We start from the raw sequence: 24,608 nt of genomic DNA, 5'->3' as shown, positions 1-24,608 counted from the left end.
TGCAGCAAGTGACATTACTTTGACATAACAAGCGAACTGACACACAATCCTTATGTTGTTTATTGACATAAGCGCTTATGAATGATGTACTGCTATTGAATGTGCGATGCAGTGATTATGAAGGAGTTATGTAGTTCTTACGTATGAGCCTTCAGATAGTGATTAACCTGTTTGTCTCACACCACAAAGGGTTTTATAGACCTTATTCTCCTATTGCCTAATTTCACCTAGCCCACTGCCAGAATCTGTTGTCTTCTTTGATAAACAAAGCACTGATCATTGACCCAAACAGCGATTAAACCTCACAGCTAATCTGAGAGACTTCTGTGTGTGGGTATAGTGTATAGTGTTTATTTTGAATACACTGGCAGTCATATTTAAAGCCATTTTAATAAAATACAAGGTAACTGATTGAACACACAGCCTTAAAGTGGGAAGTAAGTGAAGTTAGATTCCAGAACACATACGCTTTGTGCCTTAAAGTGGGAAGTAAGCGTGTGTTGGTTAGATTTCAGAACACATTCGCTTTGTGCCTTAAAGTGGGAAGTAAGCGGGTGTTGGTTAGATTTCAGAACACATTCCCTTTGTGCCTTGAAGTGGGAAGTAAGCGTGTGTTGGTTAGATTTCAGAACACATATGCTTTGTGCCTTATAAGTGGGAAGTAAGTGGATGCTGGTTATAGTTCGGAACACATACGCTTTGTGATGTGTATGCACTAGCAGCAAGCTGTCCTTCATCCCAGGAGCAATTTCCCCACTTCTGGACCTGCGACAGAACTATTTATTTTCTCAAGTCATTCTGACCCCCAGAGGTCTCAACTTCAACGCGTGCGTGAGAATAAACAGTCCATAGCAGAGTTCCAGTCAGACGTGTGCGTGAGAATAAACAGTCCATAGTTCCAGTCAGACGTGCGCATGACAACAATCAAGGGCACAATTCCAGTGCTTCGCGTGTATGGGTGTGAAAGAATAAACACGCAACACAGCAGAATTTCAATCATGTGTGTGTATGAGAATAAACAAGCACCAGCAGTATTCCAATCTTATGTAGGCCGTAAGAAGAAACAACTATTGCTTGGTAGTGCAGTTTCTTTACTGTTTTTTACAGTAACAAAAGCGGGACACGTTTAAAGCTTTAGTTAACAGCAGGAGCACATTTTCCAGCAAACAAGTCATTTCTCCTCGTTCAGCCAGTCGGACTGTTTCCGGCTGTGAATGAACTCAAATGAAAAGCTCCCCGAAGCTAGTGCATTAAGGTACCACGCAAATTACTCATTAATAGAACAAATTAGCATGTTTTGATGACTCCAATATTTCTGTAACAAATTAAATTAGAAAGGAGATATAAATTGAAAGTTTATGTAAACTTCCACGGCTGAATCATTTCATTAGACATTAAGGCACAATAGGAGCCAGTTTCACAGGCAAAGAATAAGCCTGGTCCTCGACTAAATTCTGTTTTGAATGGCGGATTGCCCATACAAAACCCAGATTAGCCCAAGAGTCAGCTCATCTGTGTCTGTGTGGCTGTAGTCCTAAGAGTTCATGTTGTTACCCTTATCTATTTGTCAAAACGGAGAAAATATCATATAAATTAATTGCATAATGACCGCCTGTGTGTGTATATACTTACGCCAAAATTTTTAAATAAGTTGTTTTGAGATTAAATAATAACCTCAAGTCTGTGTTTGTTATGAAATAGTTAAAGAAATAAAACTACCAGTTTTTAAACTGCACAGGCTCCCAATGACATTGGATGTTTTAATGATATGTATCATTAGATGTTTTAATGATCTGTATAAATTATATGGGGTTTATAGGTGTTCAACATTGTTGACATTATGGCTAATCAATCAAACAACACAAACTACAAAAAGACAATTTAAGCAGGCAGATTTAAAAAGACATTAATGGTTTAATGGTGATTACAGGGAACAAGTAGGCAGTAATGGTAGGTTCTGTGGAGAATGGATGGAGGTGCATGCAAATTGGCAATAAACAGGTAACATTGCGGTTACTGGCTCAAAGAGATTGACGTGACCTGTTGACGTGACCAAGAAGAAAACTCCAATTAAAAATGTGCCTTTTTTATTGGAGAAAACGCCAATTAAAAATGTGCCAAACTTTGCATATCAAACAAGGAATGGGGTGAGTGAAAGTATTTAAATGAGGATAAGTAGTGCTTATTTATTGTTTTCTTTAAATTAATTCACTCCATGTAGACCTGGGTCAAATACACAATTGTTTTGGATTCAAATACTTTTCTACACTTTACTGAGGTTGTCTGGTGTATTGGAATCCATGAAATACTGTCTCAAAAAGTGAAACCCCCCCCTTCTGGTCCTCTTGGTTGGCTCAATTGCACCAGGCAAGACAAGTCAAGCACAGAATCCAATATTTGAATCCAAAACAATTACATAGTCGACCCAGGTCTGGCTCAAAGTTAATGTGAAGGAGCTACCGAGCTGACCAAGCTGACTATATGCTTTTGTTTAAACACGCTTAAACAAACGGACAAAGGACAAAGTAAGACATTTTTCTTTGCTTCCTGGTTATGGAGGACTTGCATGTTGTGAGCATTTGTGTGACCAAGGCCAATTTAAACTCCAAAAACAGGATTAATCTGTCAATCACTAGTCATAGGCTCCAATACAGCAATACAAGGCTGATTCATTACAAGAGCATCGCTGTCTGCCAAGCATAATTACAAGTGTGTTACCATACTTCCAACGCATCTCATCTAATAAAACAGACACCTACACCCAAAGCTGCCAATGATCCAAATCTGTAGCAGGTGTCTGTCAAGATTCAATATTTTGTGATTACTGAGGGATGCGTGTTAAGTTATAACCAGACAGGTGTCTTGCGAGATCATTAACGGTGTTTAGCCCTCCAAGGATGAGTGAATATCTCACTGATTTTGCATCTAGCCTGTTGACTTGCATACAAATACGCATGTGTTTTTGTTTTTGTGCTCTATATCACTGGTTCTAAAAATCAACTCTGATATCGGGAGCCAAATTAGAAATGTAATACCTTTCAGGAACATACAAGCATAACCTAGTGCACTACACTCTTCCAGGACCCATTTTGAAACCCAGCTCTATATAAAATATGGCAATTTTATTAAAGTGGGTGCTTACAGTGTCGACTATTCCAGACCAGGCACGTGGTCAATGAAAACCTGAAACCCAGACCTCCGTTTCCAAGCTTGAGTCATTCCGGCTATCCGGATATTTCAAAGGCCTGCTAAGATATGTTTGTTTAGAAAGCAGCGGTTTGGATAGAGTCTATCATTACTCTTCACGGATAACCAAGCCGCAGGTTAAATGAAGCTGTCCGTTAACTTGCCCGGAACATTCTCCACACCGCCTGTGGCTGAGGCTCGGCCGCACACCAGGCTGTCCTCGCCGCTGTAGGCTACCTCGTTAGAGGCAGGGCTTTCGGCGGGCGCTACCGCAAAACTTTTCACCTGCGAGCCTGCGGGAGCGGTTAAATGAATAAAACGGAGGCAGAAAAATCACAGGTTACGGAAGACAGACCCGTGTCTTTTCTGGGGAAGGCTGGAGCAGCTTCCTGGCAGGATAAAGTCTTAAATGAGCACCGCAGAGATCGAAGCACAAGCACGGAAAGCAAAAAAAAAAGAAGTACAGAGCGTTCTCCTGCAAAAGGGTCCGCTCCCTGCCGAGCCCCGCCAGGGGTGCAGCCCGCGCCTCGCCGTCAGTCACCAATTATTTCAAACTGCCCAGGAACATTCTGGAAAGCAACCGCAGTCACAGCCTTTTAGCTTTTTCCTCTGTTTTTTGGTGGTTTTAATGTTTCAGAGGTTTGTTGTGTATGCAGAGCTATGGCCAGCTTATACTCCAGCGACGGACTGTCGCTCGACTGAAATCGCAGAACATTCAAGAAATGTCTATTGGCGCCCAACGTAGACCGAGGTCGTTGTCCTTAGCAAAAATATATAAACGCACTCCAGAGTACAAACCAATTTTCCAATCCATTGAACGCTCTGTCGCTGGACTACAAACTGGCCTTTAAGCACGTGACATTGATGAACAAATACTGTAAGAAAGAAATACGCCCTCACAGTTAAGATGGACATGCCAACCCAAGGCCTCCGAGGGTATTTAAGCCAGTCCGTGTGAACAACAGCGGTTCTGCAAACTAGTTTTATGTTTCAGTGATCTTCCCGCTGGCCGGCGTGACATTCAATAAACTTTTATTTTTCTCTTCTAAGTCTTGATTGAATTGGGCGAGCTTGCCCTGCAATGTCCTGACTTTTGTTCCACAGAGAGAAACCGGGTCCTAACGGTTTTAGCATGAATGGTCTGCAGATTTATCACGATTTCCAGAACTTTCCCCATTTAAAAATGCAGCGACTGTGACTTGGGACCTGCTGATTGCTTCCGCCGTGTGGCTGGTTTCCATCAGACCCGTCTAAGTGTCTAATGGAGCTGTTAACCAAGACGAGTCTGAAGTTTGAGCCTAAACTCTGCCTCCCCGAGAGACAGAAACCTTGTTACCTCAGCAGACCTTTTAAAGAATAAAATATCCATCACACAGTTGAAGGAACAGTGTGCCATGTTCTCCAAATTCTGGAAACTGTCCAAAACCGTAAAATGGGTGAAAGTAGAACTCTGGCTTATCAAGCTATGTGATTCTGACTAAATTTACACACCTCCATCTACACTCCACACAGGAAACAATAACATTATTAAACAATGAGAATCATGTGTTAACTCGACACATCTGGTCTTATTATCTCCTCATAGGAAGAGTGGGTACTGTAGGTTATGCACAGTACAATCCGTCAAGCAAACATACAATGATTTCATTGTTAATTTTTACGGTATGTGGTCACATAAATACAGTAACTTGCAGTGAGGTACAGTATGTGGTTTGGCAGGACTTAGAAAGGACACAGCGTCAAAAGATACGTCGTCGATGTTCAGTGTTAAATCAAGGCTCACAGAGTGCATATGGTTCCTGTTAGAGTTTAATTAAAACAGGGCAGTTTACAGAGTCCATCTTTTTGTCAGCTCATTCCACGGGATCCTTCTTCCAGTAGCCTTAACGCCTCTGTTCAGTTTGGGCCAAACTGACCCCTATTAAACTTTTAACAAAAGAGGAATGACACTATCCCAAGATTTATTTCTTGTTTTGCATTTGTTTGTTGGTTATCATCAATCTTTTTTGCCGAAATGGTTTCTTTGATAACAAGAAAAAGATGAAAAATAATTGAGAATGTCGGCTCAAAACAATAAATATCAATAATCTAATACATGTTTCATTTTAATTTTTCACAGATAAACATGATTTATGCCGCCCATGCCTTCATTATAGAAGATTTTTAAATATAAATCACATCTTTATCAGAAAAGATGAATGGCACATTCATTGTTTAATGTGATAGCACAGGTAAATGGTGAACATTAATCATATACTGTACAGCTCATATTGTCTAGAACAGGGATAAAGATAATATACAGAGTATTTTCGTACAAAATTTGAACCAGACTATCAGTTTCATAAGCACTAATAAATAAACAAAACAAAAAGGTTACCATGGCACCATGTTTTTCTCATTCAAAAGGAAATGAAAATAATAAGTAGGGCAATGAAGGACGGCAGTGTCTAGCAATATACTAAAGTAAGAGATTTGATGGCAACTGCTATGTTTCTCTGAATATTTAAAGTTAATGTTGGAGCTAAACAGAAATGTTGATGTGCCCTATTCATACGGTGCACTAGGAGACACTGTCTTTTGGATGAGACATTAAACCAAGGTCCTGATTGTGGTCATTAAAGATTCCATCACAAAGAGTTCCCCGGTGTCCTGGCTACATTTCCAACATGCCCCTACTCTTTCAACCTGCCACCTAATCATCCCCTGATTCAAATGGCAAAACAATGTCTCTCCCTCTCCCTCTCCCCCTCAGTGGTGTGTGGTGAGCATTCTGGCACAAAATGGCCGCCGTGCATCACCCGGGTGGGTGATCCACATCGGTGATGGTTGGGGCGAGTGTCCAGAAAAACACTATATAAATTCAATGATCTATAAATGCAATGATCCATGTCTGAGTAACTGTTGAATCCTGTTCCCTGGTTCTTCTCCAGAAGGCCACTTTGAGGTCGAACGCACACGGAATAAGAACGTCTCACACTCTTCAGCATGCGCTCTGAAGACGAAAAGAAGCCAGGTCATTGCGAGAGACGCGACCTTCATTTAAAGTCTGCCCAGGTTGTATTGTTATAGGCCCTTACATCGCTGGACTATTGATTCAACTGCACTTTGCCACCAATGCTTCAGACATTGGCATCGATCATACGCCAGGGAGGCTTTTTTTTTTCTTCTTTCTCGGTTTATTAAAATAGGTTCTTCAACAATTTACAAAACATAACGTATATCAATGGAAAATAAATCATATGATAAGTGAGTATTCCATCATACCTGGGACTTTTTCTTATCAGGGCTTTTGTTGCTGAGCGCTCTACTTTGTTCCCGAGTGTTGTGTTTCATCATGTTTCTAAAATGGATGATTTAGTCCTGCCAAGAAGCGTGCCCTTTAGTTCAAATCCAAAATTTTTATTTCAAGCATGAAAAAGCAGTGTTCTCCACCCTTTCTCAAAGCAAGGACACACTTGACATCACACCAAATCCCCACAGGCAGCATAGAGGGACCGCAACAAAGAGCAAACAAATGAATTGCGTTTACGTGCGCTTTCTGAGGAGCTTAAAAGCAGTCACACTGATGTGATCTGGGATAGGGAGGCTGCTCGTGAAAGTTGAGGCACATTTCGGAGAAATCTGAATCCTCTCTGTGTTATGATACGAACAATAAACTGGCAGGTTTGCAGAAAAAGCAAACCTCCTGTCATCTGTTGCGAACTCGTCTAATGCTGGAAAATATCACGAAAAGTGCAAGCACGCTCAGGGAAATAAACACTATCTCAATCCAATGTCTGTTTCTCACGATGCAGTAAACACGCCTCCTGATTACTGTTTTGTGTCAGACACACCACCTGTTTTTATGAATAAATAAATGGTTATTTTTCTAGTTATGCTGAATTAACTGTGACTGTGATTCTATCCTACAGATTTACTGAGGCATCAGGAAAGAGGGATGTACTGTAGCCACACTACAGCTAGCACTTAGCGAAACTATCACACAAACATGCAGTACACAGGATATTGGCAGAAACAGTTTCCTTCTGAAGAACGGAATTTTCTTCTGAGGAAACGCTATCTGCATAGGATTGAAATTGGCTTGTGTGGGCTTGAATTTCATGTCACGTGTCTTGCTTAGTGGGCGAGCTCTCATCAGGAGCTGAAAGAAAAATTTACTAAGTAAACAAGCAAATAAAAACCTCTGTCTGTGTTCGCCTGATTTAAAAAAACTGAAAACAGTAAATATCATTTGACATAAATCAAGTGAAAATGTAAGGATAGCACAGTGCTCATTGTCATATTTATAGCACCTCATATGCTTTACACTTTGTACGTAATGTGTAAATTCACTGCTGTCTAAAGGTTGAGGTTTACAGGGTGGCATATTACGCAATGTGCAAAGAGCTTTTGAGCTTTTTCTAGAATGCTGATGAAAATCTGTATTCAGCATTCCCAACAGAGCCACACTGCTAGCTTTGCCCCTTAATAAACAGTTCCACATCCATGATGTGAAGTTACTGCAGTTAGCTGTCTTTATCTTGCCACCACACTTATAATGACCTCTTCTGTTCTGTCCTAGCATACTTGCTAAGCCTTATAGCATTATTGAGTCATGGTTCAAATGGAAGTGCAGTAGTCAAACTTTGATTGGAACACAAACGGTGATATCATGTATACCTCAAAACCAACCAAGTCATGGATAAGAGATAAGATAAGAGTCGCCAGACCTGAACCCCATTGAAAAGGTGTGGAATTAATTGAAGAGGCAACCACACAAACACAGTCCGAAAAATCTTTATCGATTCTGTATTGAGGAATGGACCCCTCCCGCCCCCCGCCCCACACACACACACACACACACACACATACACACACACACATACACACACTAGTCACGTAAGGTAGTGTTATCCTTGTGGCTTGAAAGTGCACAAGGTACTGAAACAAATTATGACTTATTAAAAATATATATATAGAGAGTATAAAACAGCATAAAATCGGCATAAAACAGTTCATTACCTGTGTTGTTTATTGCACAGTCATTCTTGCTCAACTTTATCAAAGGTGGGTTCCAATAAATTTGGATCGCATATTCTTTTTTCTTTCAGGACCTGATCCATGAGAACGACTTCTCCCTGTATTTCACAGTGGCTTACAGTCTACCCATCGAGAAAGGGGCCAGAATGATCCTTTCAAGCAATGTAAGCAGCCATGGAAGATGCATGCCCCATGGGTGGTTATTTCAATTAACACGGTGACAGCATGATCTTACAAATGACACTGGCACAAACCCAAATGTACAATTTACTTACTTCTTCCACTCAAGACTGACGACTAACGCCGCGATCCACACTGCGGCAAATCACTCCCCAGACAGCATTACACAAGCCTGTTACATAGCATAGCGCTTACTCTGCAATCCTTACCCCCCTTTTTCTCCTAATTTGGAATGTAAATTACAAGTTGCAAAAGTATCAATTTACCAGTAAATGACCAATTTGGGAGAGAGCAGACAAGCGTGAGCTCTCCGCAGAAACGAGTGATGTAGAGCCACCGCTTCTTTTTACCTTGTAGCTTGCACAGACGTGAGCCTGATAAATACTCTGCAGGTCAGAATTGCAGCAAGCGGACAGGGAGGCTCATTCCAATGGCTTATTTTTCCCATCACTTGGATTTTTCTTGCACTTTTATCTAATCCTATCTCTACCCATCGGGAGAGGCTAGGAAAAGCGGCGGCCTGTAGCGTAGTGGTTAAGGTAAATGACTGGCATACACAAGGTCGGTGGTTCTAATCCCGGTGTAGCCACAATAAAATCTGCACAGCCGTTGGGCCCTTGAGCAAGGCCCTTAACCCTGCATTGCTCCAGGGGAGGATTGTCTCCTGCTAAGTCGAATCAACTGTACGTCGCTCTGGATAAGAGCGTCTGCCAAAATGCCAATAATGAAAAGTGGCAAGGAAAATAAATGAAGACGGGGATATCGGTAAAAATGTGAATTAGGCAAATGGAATGTCCTTGCTCCTTCAAACCTAAGTTCGAAGCCACGTCAGTTACAGACGTGGCAGATGGGGAGACGTGGATCCACAGGTTTATCATTTAAAGGTCAGGCTTTCTGAAAAAATACTACTGCAAAGGATTTGCTGATATTTTCTTGTTCAAAGGAATGATTGGGAGACCATAACTTCCTTCTAGCTCCTAGAAGGAGCATTTAACGGGTGGGAATGTCCTTAAAGATGGCAGACCTCAATCGATTTTCGGGTCAAGAGCGAGGAAAATAAGAATGAGCCCATCGTCACACCAGCAAACCGCCTCCCTCCCTAGTTGAGGCTACCACCAATTACACAACACCCGGTGGGGCTACAAAGGGGTTACCAGAATTTTCTTCATGGGGTGAGGGGGAGGGTAGAGACTCAGTGAGGGAGGGCCACAAGATCGCCAACTGTTATATCAGCGAATGACAGCGTGCTATTTTAAGTAGAGGCACATGGGTGGCCTTAACAGTGCCTTAACAGGATGCGCCCCCCAGCAGCTGAATTCATGAATTATTTGTGAAATCAATAAAAAAACAGGCATCATGAATACAGCATAAAAGCTGAACCACGTCTGACCTTTTCAATCAATGAACCCAACAACATGATTTCTATCGTTATTGCACATTCTTTCAAAGTTCACATTCGTTCAACATAAGCATTCCTTTTCATATAACCCCCTTCGCCCACTGGTGCCACGAGAAATAAATGAATACACACGCAAGGTTCGACATTTACCTTTGTGCCCGCGTCTGGCGTTTTAGAAAGTTACAGGATCCTTTCTTAACTTTGAATATAACTGCCTCTTTCAGTCTGTTTTATTTGCCTTGAGAAATCTCAGCAGGCAGCTGACCGTGGAGCTTCATAAATTACTATTGCGCATAACTCTCTCTCTCTACCCTGAAAAGCCCACCAAATTGCACCACCCTCTGTTTGCGCCTGTGGTATTAAAACTTTACTGCCACATGTGAGCTTGCATATAGATTTCAGCTTGGCTGGCGCACTGTTTAATTTGAGCTCTCTTTCAACAGCCGCTCACCGTCTCAAAGCAGGAGATGCTGCTACCAGAGCATTAGCCCTGATGCTGTTATCCAATGTCACCCAAACCAATCCCCCAGTGCCTTTAGACAGCGTCTGCATGAAGGCGCAAAAATAAAACAATACTTGTGTGCCAAGCTAAGCTAAAAAAATAACATAATCTATGAAGAAATATACACTCAGTGAGCACTTTATTAGGTATTTATTACTTTTTTTTTTACTATTGCTGCTGTAGCCTATCCACTTAGAGGTTTGAGGTGTCGTGCATTTAGATATGCTCTTCTGCATACCACTGTTGTAACTTGTGGTTATTTGTGTTACTGTCACCTTCCTGTCAGCTTCGACCAGTCCAGCCCTTCTCTGCTGACCTCTCTCATGAACAACACGTTTCTGTCCACAGAACTGCTGCTCACTAGGTGTTTTTTAGTTTTTCACACCATTCTCTGCAAACTCTGAAACTCCATCTTTAGAAGTGTGTCAAGCCCTTGTATGGGGAGCACAGATGGGAGCCAATGTGGCACGAAATGCATAGCCAAACATCCCATCCCATATCAGGCATCCCACCCTGTTTGAGCCAGAAGCACGTTGGAAGGATTTCACTGCACCGGGATGAAGTCCGGAGTGGCCCAGGTAGTCATCCCAACATATTGTAACTCTATCAGCATCCCAGCACTGAAATTCACATCTATTACACGGTGAAAAACTGGTGGTGACATCAACCGTGAAACAAACTAATGATGGCTTCTGGGTAGCTCTGGGTATGAATACTACTTGCAGGGCATGAGTGGACACCAGAGGTTCCCAAAATGTTGGGTCAGCCAATTTCAGGATAGGGCTGCCTGAAATCTTTAAAGAGATAAAATGTAATTTTTGTCTCTTTAAAATATGGAAATGTAGGCCGCTACATGTTTAACATTACAACAACCGAACTATAATAAAGCAATGAGGTAGGAGACGTGGTGGTATATTTCCAGTCGTGGCTAAAGGGTGGTGTTCGGCACAAGATGTGTGCGGGTGGGGTGTTGGGGTCGTGTAAGTTTGTGAACATTCATTTGGGATCACATCAGAAAAATGTTTGGGACCCTGGTCTTGCAACTAATCCAAGCCGTTCCAGTGCCAACTGTTTCTGGCAGCCCTGCAGGGGCAGTGGTCAAATGGCTTAGAGTCACACAGGGGATTATGGGAGGGATTGAGCCAGTCGGGGTAGAGGGGTTCACTGCTCATATTACTCTGGTTGACCACCCAGTGCCTCGCTCTCTGAGCATGAGTATGATTGGGTCTCCTCCAACCCCACTCTGAGCATGCACTGACTGAGGATGGCCGTGGTCTGAGAAGAAGCAGCTAGCTGGAGTCGGTTTCACTGTCGCGAGCCACCAGCAGGGGGCGGATATGAGCACGCTTGTACACAGTTCATAAATTCTAATTTGGGTGGGATAGGAGATGCCAAATTGTGTAAAATACAGAGAACAGAGACTGGCCTCTTTTTTGAAAGATGGATGTACAAGTACACTGGTATTAGCTGATATATTGGAATCAGTCGATTATGTTACACAATTACGTATTTTTTTCATCATAAGCTAACGTTATTACTCATCTACTACTTCCACAAATGTATAAACATGTTTCAGTCTGTGTTTGTGCTGCGATGTAAAATGGTGGTACTAGGGACTCTCAGCTATAGGGCTAGCCAAATATCAATTAATGTTACCAGCCCCAGAATTTCAATATCATACAACCCGTTGTGGCGGTGAATCCATTTTCCCAATAAAAAAAAACATGTGTTAAATGTTAAGTGTTTTTTACCTTTTTGTTACTTTTTAGTTTTCTGACAGCAACTAACTGCTAAAACGTTAGCATTGAATGTGGCAAAATTGGCCACAGCATTAAACCGTGAATTTTCACACTTACTGATGGCTGCAATCTCAGTCATTTTCTTTAACACTCCGAATAATGATCTTCGTAAATATCCTCCTTACTTCTTTTTTACTGCAAAAAAGTGCCCCGGTGAAGCACATTTCAACTAAATCGAAGGCTCGGTACAAATTCCTGCTGCAGAAAATGCAGGCTTTAGACCTGTCCGTTAAAGAAGTTGTCAGCCTACATTAAATAAAATGTCTCCTACAAAAAGAGATGTGTTTTTTATTTTATTTTCCCGGTGGAAACTTGTGATGTGAGTTTCCCGGGGATGAAATATTGCTGACTACACCGAACCGCGATTGTGTAAAAGTCTTAACCGCTGCGGTGATGTGAAAGCCTTATTCTTCCGATAAGAGGGATCATTTTGATCCTTTTAGCCTTTTTTTTCCCTATGCCCAACCACTTCATGCACTATTGTGGTTATAAACGCAGGTTCTGGAAGAGCAATTTTCACACTCGGCCCTTGTCGAAGTAGTCAAACTAAAATGGAGTCGTAGCTCGACCTTGAACGTTTCGGATGCCGATGGCACTTGCCCTCGGTCACCACAGGCCCTGGCCTGACGAGAGACATCCTTCACGGCCGCGAGCCTCTCCGCTCCGCTCCTTAGCGCCCTCCGGAGGTGTGACTCTCTGGCACCCGCGGCTCTTTGGCTCAAACAGCACTCCCAGTGACTCAGTGACTGGCAGGAACAAACCCCTTCCCCACTAATTCCCACAATGCCGTTTCACAGCCTAGCAGCCAGCCCTGGTGGCAACCCCCATGCCAACCCTGCCTTACCCCCAAGTCTGCCAGCCCCCACCCCCCCCCCACCCCGCCCCCCGTGAGACGCACCCTACGTCACCCCACTCCTCCTCCCGTGTCCTTCCTCTCATCAATCGCCCGTCAGCCCAACTGTCAGTACCTCCTGGGGGGCCTACTGAGCCGGGGGTGGGGACGGGGGGGTCGGCGCGGAAAAGACGGCTGACTCCTCCGAGCTGCCTCCACAGCTCCCTAAGGCACCAGCTGAAGAAATTCCCCCCTCCCCTCCGCCCCGCTCCTGCCCCACAGTGACCTCCCGTTATCTCCCTCTGGGCTTTAGGGCCACCGCGGTCTGCCACCCTGTTCGCTGTCCCCAGCTCTCCCCCCAGTCCAGACCCTCCACATGCCCTCCACACTCCCCCCCCACCTGCCCCATGTCCGTAGCGACTTCCGCACACCCGAAGCCCATTTATCATGCCCTCTGCCCACACACAGCGCTGCTGTGGACAGTGTCGTCGCATGCAGATCTGGCAACCCACAGCCAGCGCGCTCCATTCATACCTCATACCATCACCTTCGCCACCCCCATACCCCATTAATCTCCCAGCCCCAAAGAGCTGCGCTCGACGGGCCAGAGCGCCCACCGTCCCCTCCGTCTGACGCCGGACCGCAGCGGCGAAACGTTTCCGTACCCCCCGCCACAACTCAGGACGCCTCGCTCCCCGCGTTCGACCTGATCCCCGCCTCGTTTTTCTATGTCTGCCTGTGAACGCATACGCAGCGCGTGCATCCGTTCCTCCCCATAAACTTCTGTTTTTAAGGTCAGGATGCGCTCAATTTCCTTTCTCTGAAAGATCGCGAAGAATGCTGACATAACGCACTAGAAAGAAACACAATTTCATGTTACCCCAACCGCTTGCTACAGTTCTGTTACATTTACACATATTTTTCCTTTCTTCTTCTTTGGTAGAGCCTCCATAGCTGGCTTCAGATTCCTTGAGCACAAAACATAGAGGACAGCACAATGCAGCAGAACAGTCCCAAGCTGAGAGGGGTGACATCACTACCTGAACCGAGCTTCCTGCTGAACCTGCAATTACAGCAGCACTGCCCATCCTGTTGCCAAACAAACATGAGATCCTCACAGTGAAGGTGCCCTGGTTATGAAGCCAACGAGCATCTATCAGCTCCCTTCACACAGACGTTCGCCATCATAGCTGCACAGATCGGGATTCTGGATCACATTATCAAAATAAGTCAGACAGATGGAACTCTGATGCAAATACACACACACACACACACACACTCTTTCTCACAAACTCTCTCTCTCACACACACACTCTTTCTCACAAACTCTCTCTCACACACACACACACACACACTCTCACACAAACTGTCTCTCTCTCACACACACACACTCTCTCTCTCACACACACAGACTTTCTCTCTCACATACTCACACACAGTTGCCCACACACACTCTTTCTCTCTCAAATACTCACAGTCACCCACACACTCTTTCTCACACAAACTCTCTCACACACACTCACTCTCTCTATCTCTTTCACACACACACACACACACACACACACACACACACACACACACATTTTCCCTCACACACACTCACACAGTCACCCACACACTCTCTCTCTCACACACACGCGCATCAACCGTTAAGTCTACCATAATTACCTAAACATTTCAGGCTGAGTTTTGGGAGTGTCAAATGACCTTTTTCCAAAAGAGGGAGCAAAGCTGTCTCCCAGGCACAAGCCCATAACGCAAAGCACTCAGCACAAACGTCCCCGGGTAGCACAAAAATCATACATAATCACCTACAGACTCAAAGACATTAAAGTACACTCGCATGTGTGGTCAACAATACGGCAGTTACGCCTCATCAAACGCAAATTCCCAGCAGCTACACTGACATAACACAAAAAGTCTACTTTTCAGGGGCTGTTCTCTGACTGGGGAAATTTTACCCAAGCTAAAATTATGTGTCTGTTGCTATAGTCAGAATAAAATATTACACAGCTTAACCAGAGTAAATGATTGACAGAGTATTTTATAGACCACTAAGAGGGTGTGTTTTATCTCTGAGTATATTCAGAGGGTATATATAGATATCCGATTAATAGTCACTATTCAGAGGGTGTGTCAGACTTATGTTGCAGGCAAGTCTAAATCAGGATATGATTTTCAGTTCATAAAATGTGCTTAACCCCTTATGGGTGGATGCAACCTGCACGTTACATCTCCCCTAACAGACAGATGTGACCTGCACGTTACATCTCTATAGGGCCCCTTAGTCCATAATGGGTTAAGTTTGCCAAGTCAGGAGTCACAATTTCTTTGTACATTTCTGGCAACTGAAAAAGAGGGAGGGTGAACATAACAGTAAATTAAGAAAAAACTAATTTGTTATCAAATTTGTTATCAAAATATCAAAACACCAAGCCAACTGTTTGGTTCAATTTAGACCAAGTGCATTTTCGAGATGGAAAGGTATAGCCTTTTATATGTCATACATGTACTTTGAATCTATCATCTCAAAAAGTATTTCCCTGTTCTCTGGCATACATAGGCCACAAATCACTCAAAAAGGATTGCATGTCATTTACTTTAATTTGTTTACAAAGGATTCTGGGTCACCTCACAGCAAGGAGGTCCTGGGTTCTAATCCCTGTCGGCCGGGGCCTCTCTGTGCGGAGTTTGCATGTTCTCCCCGTGTCTGCGTGGGTTTCCTCCGGGTACTCTGGTTTCCTCCCACAGTCCAAAGACATGCAGGTTAGGCCGATTGGAGAGTCTAAATTGCCCGTAGGCAAGAGTGTGTGAGTGAATGGTGTGTGTGTCCTGCGATGGACTGGCGACCTGTCCAGGGTGTATTCCTGCCTTTCGCCCAATGTATGCTGGGATAGGCTCCAGCCCCCCTGCGACCCTGATCAGGATAAGCGGGTTCAGATAATGGATGGATGGATGGATGGATTCTGGGTATTAGAGTTTTCCCACCAAAACTAATCATGCCTTAAACCAACTGAATCATCCCCACCAAAGCATTTAGCCTAATGAGATATTTCAGTCTCGCATGATTTACACAACTACCAAAGTATTTGCTTTCCTTAGGTTATCCAACAATGAAGATTGAGACAAAAACTCAGAGATAAAGCTTGCTCTGCATATAAAAATGGTGCGTGTGATATATTAACGAGCCGTGAAATGTACAGGCACAGAAGGAAAGCTGTGTCAGTGGTTAAATCGGAGCCAGCGCGTGACAGTCTCCATTTCTCCCTCACAGAATGAAGAACACAAGAGGCCACGGTGTCAAGCCCCTGCTTTGCCTCAGCTCAGGAAGACAGAAAAGCCATACAGTGGAATCCATATATACCTGATGCGTCTCTGTAATGGGTACCTTTCTTCCTCAGGGGTGAGGGGGGTTGGGGGAGAGAGGGCTGGGGTGGGGGACTGCATAAAGACACCTTTATTGAAGGCATAGTCCAGCACCGGCTCATGTTCCCATGGCAACAGTCTTTCCGAGCTCGTTCTTCTGTGCGTCCGCCAGGAAAGTTGGGGCAGGAAGTGTTCGGTTGTGTGCCGAGGATAGACTTCACAAGGCAACACTTTGGTTGAAATGCCCCCCCACCCCACACATACACACACACTCCCATATATGCACACATACACACATATACGCACACTTACACACGCACACCCACAAATACACACACATATACACTTACACATATGCACACATACGGACACATACACACACACACGCTACAAATAAAAACTAGGAATGCATAAAAACACATGAATTATACATTCAATGACTGCTGATTTGTAGTGACCATCTCGTCATGTCAAAAAAAAGTGGGCTTAGATGAGGCTCACAGCCCCCAAAATATATTTGAAAGAATAGATTTTTTTAGCAGTTCAAATAAATATTCTGAGCGTGTGTCTGTGTGTGTGTGCATGAGTGTGGGTGTGTATGTGAGAGCTAGAGAGAGAGAGCATATAAACCTACATCTGTGTACAAGCACGTCTGCCTTTTAAATCCCTGTGTATCCTACTGTATGCAAGAGGGGAAAAACCAATTACCTTAATGTGTTCAATTAAAAATAGCTTGATCAAACGCTTACACAGATTCTATTAACACCGCATTAATACAGACAGCCACAGCATTAATGGAACGGTGGAGAGGGGCAGGCGAGAAGCCCTACGACAACACGCATCCTGCACTTAATTACTTATACAATCCCTCTAAATGGAAACCAACACCTTGTGACGCAAACGCTCTGAAGAGAGCTCACTCATTTACAGCGAGATCAAAATCTGTGAACACTTTGCATTCTACGGGCGATCCTTACCCAGGTTTTTAGACTGCTCCTTCTGTCGTGCGATTCGCTGGGCTGTGCGAACACTTGATATACAGAGTACGACCCCTTACCGAAGGGTTTAAGCATTTCAATCGCTACGATTGTCTTTGAACTACAAGATTAAATGAAAGGCAGCCCGTTTTATGAGGCACACGATATAACTAGCTGGCAAAATAGCCAGACACAATTAAACAGGAAAGAACATTAAACTAGCTAGCCACTTAAAAAAAAGAGTGAACATGTAGTTTAGCTGCTTCAAGCCACAATGAGCAGGCTAATTGTGGTGATTTGTGCATTTAGCATAGCGAACGTTGGCTAGCTTCTTCTGTGCTAACACTGCAGTACTTGTCCTTTTCTGATATTTCTGTTCTTCAAAGCGGTGTCTAAGTTGCCGCAGGCTGCAAAGAGACAGCTGTATTTCCTCCACTGTTGCACTGCCTGGAAACAGAGTAGCTCATTAAAGTGCACCATGTTCACTTTGAATAATCTGTGTAAACACTGATAGCACTGTCCATAGACGCTGTCGAAAGGAACGTGTGTAAAAAACACATTCACTGAAGGTGGCTCAATAACGATTTGGGCGGTATGGAAAACGATAGTGTCATACACTGTTTTTGTTGGCTGTGTAACTTCTTTCACTCTGAATGTGAGCCAAACGCATATTGATGAACTGTTAATTTTTTTACACTGCGAGTCAGATGATCTTCTGATGAGATTGACAAAAAAATATGATATGACATACTGGTTATTGAATCTGGACTTCTGTTAACTAGATTAACTCAATTGAAGCAATGTTCCTCCAAATTCAAATTAATTGGGATCTCAAGTTTCTGGAATTTCACTATACCTAATAAAGTCTTCACTGAATCTATACCACATGCATCACTTTTATCAGAGATCAAAGGTCAATGCATACACAGCATCATATATTCTGTAAGTGCTTAACAGTGGTTATAAAATGTTGAACCTTATTTAAAAATCAACCAACCACAAAACCAACTCAATAAAATCCTGAGATTATTCTATAATTAATTACAAAGTGGGGTGCTCATGAGAGCCACTGTGGCAAAAAAAACTTGACAATATTGTAATGTTGGCCAGATAAATTTACCCACCTCTGTTGATATCTCTGATACCATTAATGCCCTCTCTTTAACTATATCACGTAGCTACATCATGCGATCTTGTGTAAATGGATCATTCACACAATAGTACTTAATTAGATCTTGTACAGATGAGACCTCCTCAGCATTTAACGGCCGAAAATATTGGCGTCACATTCAGTTAGTCTCAATAGGGGAGCGCTCTGTTCTGTGGTCACCTCAAGCATTAAGACTCATTAAGCAAAGTGGTCTTGCTAGCTTAGTGTGATCTGAAGGGCGAGATATTTCATTTGGAGCGTTGCTGCGAGTTGCGTTTCTATCTTAATTCCATTTACCAAGGTACATCAGGTGAGAGAACCCATCAGCTTGAGTTCAGTGGGTTACGCCTAGTTAATGAGACTGATGAACAATTAATTGTATAGATGAGCAATGATCATGTGTGGGTGGTGCACCAATGGGATGCAGCAATTCAAGAAAACTCAACCGCTGACCTATGACATGAAGCTGACATAAACCTGCTAGAACCAATTAGGTCACAGCAGTCTCACAAACCATAACTTCCCTGTCCAGGCATTCTGCAGGTAAGGGTCGGAGGCCAAGTCTGCGTAGTTATAATGGTCATGGCGTGACTACGACTTAATTCTAGTCTTATTCTAAATGATTCTCCAGTACACAGCGCAGTAACACAGCAGGCTGCTTTTATCGTAATGCCCTTTGGTTTCCCACAAAATCCTGAAGTGTGGAAGTATCATCTGTTTTTTAATAGTGTAACCTGAAAGGCCAATTAGTAGCTTCTTCTTCTTTTTTCTTTTTCTCTTAAGTTTATTCAAGTTTTCTTTCCAGTTTTTCTCACCCCAATTTGGAAATTGACTGAGACACAGCCATCCAGGTAATGAGCCAATCGGCTAAAGGGTATGTCCTCTGTGCACTTTCTTGCAACTATGTAATACTCTCCTGCAACTATTCAACACTCTCCTGCAACTTTTAACAGTCTCCATTTAACTGTGTCCTGCAACTAATCAATGTTCTCCTGAAACTATTTCATATGCTCTTGCAACTATTAAAAACTTCTGCAAATATTAAACCTTCTCCTGAAATTAATACTGTCCTGCATCTACTGAACACTCTCCAGGTCCCACAAGATCTAGTGCTGACCAGATAAGAGCTATATTTCTAATTGAAAACAACTGGTAACCCATAGCAAGCCTGAGCTAGAAACTAATGAGACATAAGGCAATCAAAACACTTCTTTGTGAAAACATTTTTTTTCTTTACTTAGGTCCCCTGGTAATATTAGGATTTTATTTTAGAAACAATTTGACTTCCTCAAGGCTTAATTGAGACAAACCTATATAAATCTCAAAGTTATTGAACAGAAGCAATTAATTAAGGTAATTAATCCTATGGTTTGTTTAGTGCAAAGCACAAGACCAGTAGATGACATTGTGCCAGGTGCTGTTACAGGTAAATGATTAATAAAAACCAGTGCCAGTGGAGAGGTAAAAACACAACTTGCTTTGTTAAAGAGACATTGTTACTTTATAATTAATTCATACTCCATGGTCAAGGTATTCTCATATTTCAGCAAAGGCAACGTGAATAGTTACTGCATCTTTGGAACAGAACTTTCAAACCGCTAATTAGGCAAAGTCATTTTCAGACATAAATAATATTAATAGGTTGGCCTTGGTTTTGTTTTTTTCTGTGGTTTCTGCTGAGAGCCTTCAGAAATTTCCAAAACACAAACTAAAGTCAAATAAATTCTGTAATTTGGTCACTGTGGAAGACACATTACTGTAACCCAGTACTGAAGAGACAAATTAAAAACATTAAGCTGTCTGTGAACTCAACATTGTAAATATGGTTGAACACATAAACAGTCACATGTCACATGAAAACTTGACACAAAGTTCTTGGGTTATTTTGAAGGTGTGATGCATACACACACACACACACACACACACACAAACGCAAACACATGCACACGAACACACACATAGTCCTACATGCGCCTATGACTGCTGATAATAAAAATATGTTGTTGTTAAAGAGTGCTAAAGGGGAACAAAACAGAATAAAAAGACCAAACTGAAAATGTTATGCTTTCACATGGAATGAAGATGGCCAACACTTACTGATGTAAGATCTTACTAGCTCAAATATAATCACGTGTTCACACCCACAATGTTTCGGTTCACTGCATGAATTTTATTCCATTTCATCATTTCCCTTTTCATTCTAATTATGCCAATTCTAAGACGTGAGATTCTTTGAGAGACCTGTATATTGAATATAAAGCATCGCATCAACTCTCACACTAACGCCTAACTCTACAGTAAATCCGATATAACTCATTGAGTCATCATATATCCTTGGTTTTCTCTGTACAGTCAGTCCTATTAAAAGCAAAGTGGTTTTTTAAACCGCTATTAAGCTGGATGCAGCTGTCATCTTTGCCAGTCAAATCAAGGATTTCTTTAACTAGAAAAGTTTTATATGGCTGGTTTTATAAACAGCCTCAGCACAGATAATTCTGCATCATATATAGAGAATATGAAAGGCTGATACTCTATAATTGGGTTCAACCCTGCATGAAATCACAAGAATAAACCTCATTAACTGTGGACCTGATTGCTGCTGCACCATCTTGCCCATGTTCACCAAACCCAAAGTCAATAATAACACAATGCTGGAAATTACAAATCCAAGAGCAGGACTGCCCAACCCTGTTCCTGGAGATCTACTGCCCTGTAGGTTTTCATTTTAACACTAAAAAGTATACCTCATTCAACAGCTAGAGCAGGGCTGCCCAACCCTGTTCCAGGAGATCTACTGTCCAGTAAGTTTTTACTGTGGCCCTAACAAAGTACACCTCATTCAACAGCTAGAGTAGGATTGCCCAACCTTGTTCTTGGAGATCTACTGCCCTGTACATTTTGATTTCAAGCCAACCAAAGCACACCTCATTCAGCAGCAAGAGATTAAAAAAAAACAGAAAGCTGTCATCTGGTTTACTGCACAGAAAACAGGTTTAAAACCCAGATTTGCACTTGAATTTCATTGCCAAGAACCCCGTGGCTAACAGCTGCATTTGTCTATAAAACTCCACTTCTGCCATGCTAAAAGTGAAAATGGATGATTATGATCACATAGGTAGTCTGGTTAATTAGCCTAGCTAGTCAGTCTACTTTTCATGGTTATGGATTAGAATTTAGTTTATGTGGGGTTTAATAAGAATAATTCATCTCATTTTTCTGTTTGCTTGTGGTCATTCTTCACTATGATGCGTCTGAATGCCAACCCCCCAACTGACTTTAGTTTGAGTTTACTGATGAAGTTCACCTCAGACTTTAACACATATTCTCATCCTTACTTTTAAAAGGTTATAGATTCACGTCCCAGGCCTCCTGATTGGGTAGGCAAACCCAATGCCCAATACTGGTCACTGACTAAGCACTGGGACCATTTTGTCTTGCCTGGTTAAAACTGAAGTGGAGCAGGTCTCCTTAGGCTAGCACCCGATTAGCATCCAGTAGCTACTCAGAGGTCACCTGCAGGTCACCAGGTGTGGGCTGTTAGAGGCACACCTGTGCAGCCCGTTCCTCTGGAGTGACTCTTAGCATGGAAAGCAGTCAAACGCCCTTCTCTTGGATGAGTGTATTGGAAAAATGTGTGCTCCAGCTACACTCTCACAAAAAAGTTACGAAAACGTTCCTAAAAAGTACAAATGCTTGTCACTGGAGTGGTACCATGTACACTCATATTTTTTTATAATTAATTAGACATTTTTTGTGTGTTCAGAGATGCTGTTCTGCATACCACTGCTGTAATGTGTGGTTATTTGCATTACTGTCACCTTCCTGTTAGCTTTGACCAGTCCCCCCACCCCCACACACCCCCCTCCCCTGGCCGCACGCCATTGGCTGTGGCAATTAGTCTTGGTTCGTCAACTGTATATTTTTAAACCCAAATTTAAGGACTATAAACACAGGCAGAGGGTGAATCAACATGTCAGTGAGCCTTTTTCAATGATAGGAAGGGATTTGTAATAGTCTTGTAACAATGTTTCAACACAAAAAAACGTACCTATTGCACCTTTAATAAGTCTAAAAATACCGAATAAAGTGCTCACTGAGTGCATACTGGAAATGGCCACTGTTGAAATGACCAGGGCAAATTAGAAATGCAATAATGCAAAGTTGTTACCCTCACTGGAGAAGCGTGTGAGGTCAAAAGCCTGGAGGTGTTCCCTTGAGCAAGGTGCTAACCGCCTACCCTAAATTAGCATCAGAATCACATTCAAGACTCTACAAGAGCATTATGCAAATAAAAATCAATATACATGAGACTGCCCTGAAAAAAATATGCTTGCTGAACAAATAAAAATGTGCAATAATGTTGAAACTGAAAAATGGCAAATTGCAGATGTCTGGGGAGTCATTAGCTACGCCTTTTGCGGGTTACATCATGTAAAAACCCAGCTGTTTGAGCACTTGAATTTCAGAGTTAATACTGCTGGCATAAGTAGAGTTTGTGTCATGTGTAATATAAGATGCAAATGCACATTAATGTACTGCAATGAATAATTACTTTCTGCAATAAATAATTACTTATTGTTTGTTTCTGACTTTAATGTGTTGTGATACGGGACACACTTGTTGCTCACCACCAGCTTGACTATGAGTATAGCCAGACATGAAAGGAAACGTATAGTATTACCAGCCAAACAGGTTTCATGTGTTTTCACCTTATCACTGTGCCCAGGAAGCTAGAGTTCACTCACAGAAGAGGAAGATAATGTGCTCAATGCAGTGCATTTCTATTGCACTTTTATCCAAAGTGCTTTACAAGGTGTCTGTGAACTTAGGGACACTTCAACACACCCAAGGATCGAACCGGCAACCTTCTGACGACCAGACGACTGCCCTTACTGGCTCTAAACCTGATTTACATGCTGTAGACAGTTCCATGACAGGGGCGGACTGTAGCCTTGTGGTTAAGGTACATAACTAGGACCCAGAACGGTTGGTGGTTCAATTCCCGGTGTAGCCCCAATAAGATCTGCACAGCTCTTGGGCCCTTGATCAAGGCCCTAAACCCTGCATTGCTCTGGGGTGGTTGTCTCCTGCTTAGTCTAATCAACTGTAAGTCGCTTTGGATAAAAGCATCAGTTAAATAACCCATTATTATTATATTCTTCAACATGACAATCCTTTCACAGGAACAGTACCACAGGTTGGGCTAAAACTAATCTCACAGGACATGGGACTGCTACAGAAGTGACAACAAGCCACCAACCACACTCACGCCCATCGACAACGGTTGCCATGCAATGCAACTCATGTTCAACCAGCTACTCTGAGAGGGACTGCAACCTCCGGAGCCCCACATTACACGAGGCTGTAGAAGACGGTGAATGCTATCAGGACCATGGACAGCAGCCTGGGTTGGAGCATACCAACTGCTGCCAGGCTGATCGTGAGCATTCTTTAGAGCGGAGAATGCATACACAGCGATCCATAGGCAGATACACTGGAAAGGATTAGCCGACAGTAGGAACCGAAAAAGTACTGCAAAAATGTGCATTGTGTCTTACACCGGCCGCTGTGATAAGGTGCATTCCTTTGGAAGCAGACCTGAGCCATCGAACAACACAGAAGTAACTTAATTATGACCGGAAAAGTGATCTACTACATTGGTGGCACTGAATACTTGTTTAAAGTTCGGAAATAGAAATATGACACAAGACACAATCATGCTCATGTAAATATTTACATAAGCCCTAAATCACAAATAATCGTCCGTGTGACACTGAGAATTGAGCGTGTTAGGCTGCCATATCTGACTTTAAGATTTCTTTACTCCAGATTCAAAAGTGTCACTATGAGTGGCAACTCAACTGACAGGCAGCTGGTCTGCTCTGAAGATTACCTGAATTACACATAAGATGTGCAACATTTATATAAATAATGTGCAGTTGAGTAATTCTGTGTGTACTGTTTTCGTAACTCTTAGTTACTATAAAGTTTGACAACTAAATTGGGACTACATTAAATGAATTAGTTCATAACACACTTGCAATACACTTGCGGCAATGTACATTAGTATTGTTGTGTTTACCATCGCTTTGAAATCACTGTCACTACAGTTTATTTACTTTTAATTTTGTTGTGGATTTTTGGATGACACCATTAACAATAAAACAAAGGCAAGTCACAACAAACTACAAACATGTT

At 42.5% G+C, this 24,608-nt stretch overlaps 1 protein-coding gene across 1 annotated transcript in view; it reads right to left on the bottom strand.

The window, feature by feature from the left end:
- astn1 (astrotactin 1) overlaps positions 1 to 24,608 on the bottom strand; it is a 354,373-nt gene that overhangs the window by 328,625 nt on the left and 1,140 nt on the right. The window lies entirely within an intron of this gene.

This window comes from Conger conger, chromosome 5 (genome assembly GCF_963514075.1).
Source record: "Conger conger chromosome 5, fConCon1.1, whole genome shotgun sequence".
Lineage (NCBI taxonomy): Eukaryota > Metazoa > Chordata > Actinopteri > Anguilliformes > Congridae > Conger > Conger conger.
Note: the sequence above shows the minus strand (reverse complement) of the source record. Positions and strands in the feature narration are given on the sequence as shown.